Raw genomic sequence first — 3089 nt, 5'->3', positions numbered from 1 at the left:
AAAGTGCCCTGAATTTTAGCCTGCAGAAATAGCTCCCCCACCTTTCCTTCTAAAGCAGGTCATTAACGCAGAGATGGCCTGCCTGATTCTGGCATGGGAGAGGGATTTACCAGGACGGTGCTGGCAGGACCAGCCCTAAGTGACTTTTCATTTATTGAACAGAAATTATTTGCCTGTTTAAACAACTGCATTTCCCAGCTCCAAGCCTGAGCGGCAGCTTGTAAATGAGCTACAAAGTCTCAGTAGAAATAAGCCTTTCTCAACCATTTGCTACATTCCCCAACACTCATCTGATTGGTGACAACACAATACCAACATCAATCACTCAGGGTCTGATCATGTCTGTATGTAAGTCAAAGGACCGCAGCACTCCCACGATCAGGCCTGCCTTACTGTTCAGTCTCCCAGCTTCCTGATGCCTGAGCAGCAGCACAAAACCCAGTAATCCTTGTCTGAGCCTCCATCCACTGAAGTCACTGGCAAAGCTCCCGCTGATCAGAGTGGAGGAGGTTCAGGCCTTTAGCTCTTAGTCCTGTGAGATGTCAGAGGAAGATAAGCCTGCACATCACCTCCCAGGATCAGTGTTTGTCCTATCCGAAAGGTTTGCCTCCAGCAGGTGCACTGGCTCCTGACCTCCTTACCCAGGTTTTATTCATATTTTACAAATTTATTTCAGTGGGAATTTCACCAGAGTGAACAGTGAATAAAAAGCCAAAGGAGGGCTTGGCTCATTGAAGACTGCTATACGTCATGCTGTACCCATCTCCTCAGGACCACTGCCAGCCTCAGGGAGTGAAGAGACCAGAGACCTGTTCTTTGCATGTGGCTTTTCTTTTCTAGGAATGCAGCTAGGCTCATCCCATCATCTATTTTTAGCTCAACAAAAGGCTCTGATAAGCAGTAAATATCCATTTGTGCTTGGGACTCCTGGAGAGTGTTTGGTGCAATGAAGTGTGCATCATAAAGTGGGGAGCTAGGGAAAACCTCGAGAATGGCCACATTCTGGAAAAGTTATAATTGCTGACACCCTAACGTGAGGTTTCATGGTACTCTCCTAGCAGCCCTACAACTCCAGAGGGACTTTTTGAGGCTGCTGTGAATAGGAGGACCAGAACCTTGGCATTATTATGAAAGCACCTACAATGCTAAGTGCTTTCCAGACAATCACGATCCTTTCTCTTGAGGAGCTCCCAATACCCAGCCGGACCCCATATGGTGGGGTTTCCAGTGCAGAAATTGTTCCATGCTTAAGTAAGATTCTTTAAAAGCGTGGGGCCTGATTCTGTATTCCCCCAACTTTTGCACCAACATAAGTTTTAGTGGTGTTATTTCAAAGATCAGAATTTAGGCCAATTATCAAAAGCCTGTATCTGGGCACCACTGAAATTATCAAAAATCTAATGGTCAGCCAGTTCTCAACGATCAAAATTAACTGCATGTATACAGGGGTTGGTCTGCTATAGTGGTCTTTGGGCCAATGGTAGATGATGACTAGAAAATGGTATTTAGAGGTTTGCTTTTGGGAATTGGCTTATAGGAAATATATACATGCATTAGAACAATAGTCCAGGGCGGCAGCAAAGGTTAATTGATTTCTAAAGGCCTGGTCACATAGTCACACACTTCTCACAGCCTTTAAGACAGACAGGGGGTCTAACACAACAAAGCCAATGGATATACACATAGCCTGGGAAATTGTGGGCATATACCACACTGTTCCATAATGTAAGATAAGGTGACACCAGCTCACAAGGCCCCAAAGTGGGGGCCTGAGTTTTTCGGTTTTGGGGGAACAGACCAAATTAGGAGAAGACCCAGGAGAGCCCAAATTAGGATGCGTGCATGGGATGGGCTTGTGAACCAAACGAATATGATGACAGGACAGAATGTGGACAGTATGGTGACCACAAAGGGACCAATCAGTGATAGCTATGAAGAGTCATCAGGAGAGAAAAAGAATACAAAAACAGAGACTTTAGAGCAATAAAGGGTCCCCGAACCCAAGGCACCATGGACAGAAGGCATACCACCAGCCCATTTCATCCACTCCACTGGGGGGGAAAAAGGGGGCTCAGCTTCCAACCTCCAGGCTGCTGACATTTGACATTCAAGAGAACCTCAGAGTGAAGCTCACGTCCTGGCCAGGCATACCTTGACTTTGATGACAGCTCTAGGATTGGTAGCTATAGAACTGCTTGCATTATTTTTTTCTGTTATCACTATGCATCAATACATTTGCCTATTATCAAATGGAAAGGTCATGGTCGATCTGAGGGTACCGCCTGGAACAAGGTATCTGGGTCATAAATCCAGTGCCAACACTACATACACAGTATAATATACTATTTACATACCTCACAATGTCTTTGTAAATATACCATAGCCTAACACTTTAGCAAGAGTTATCCACTATCTTCTGATGAGGTTCATGCTAATGCTAATGAAATAGCCTCCTGGAAAACAGTTTGAACAGTAACAAAACAGTAGCACCCTTTTGAGATGAAAAACAGACAAGTATAAATGTAACTAAGTGCCTATATACCTAAAGAAGAAAACTTATCGTGAATGTACGTGGGATTATCTGAATTAAAGTGTGGTTTATTGATTTAGTTTTGAATACATTGATCACTTTTATACATTCCTTTTGGTTAATTTAAAAAGTTCGCAAAAATACAACATTGCTTTTGTAAGCACATCTTGTTACTAAATGGATTTACATTGTCAGGGGTTCCACTAATACTAATTTCTCCCTGCAGCTCATATATTTCACAATAACATTGATTTCCTTTTTGGCTGTCTTGGCGATGACCAGAGCTGGGCAAATACTTAGCAATGGATAATTCAGCTTTTGCCTCTTGCCCTCTCTCAATACAGAGAATGAAACTTTGGATGTTGGTCAAGATCCACTACTTATTTCTGCCAACATATCTGAAGCTAGTTCATGAGCTGTTAATTGCAAGTATTTGATATTCAGCATTTAAGCCATTGTGATTGGGTGCAAGTCACATTATACATTACTGTTTCCTGATTGGACAAGCAAAATTGCTTGTCATCTGGCCTGCTATGCTCTTCTAGCAAGGCTATTGCAA

This window comes from Alligator sinensis, unplaced genomic scaffold, assembly GCF_000455745.1.
Source record: "Alligator sinensis unplaced genomic scaffold, ASM45574v1 scaffold646_1, whole genome shotgun sequence".
Classification (NCBI taxonomy): domain Eukaryota; kingdom Metazoa; phylum Chordata; order Crocodylia; family Alligatoridae; genus Alligator; species Alligator sinensis.
This window is presented reverse-complemented; position numbering follows the sequence as displayed.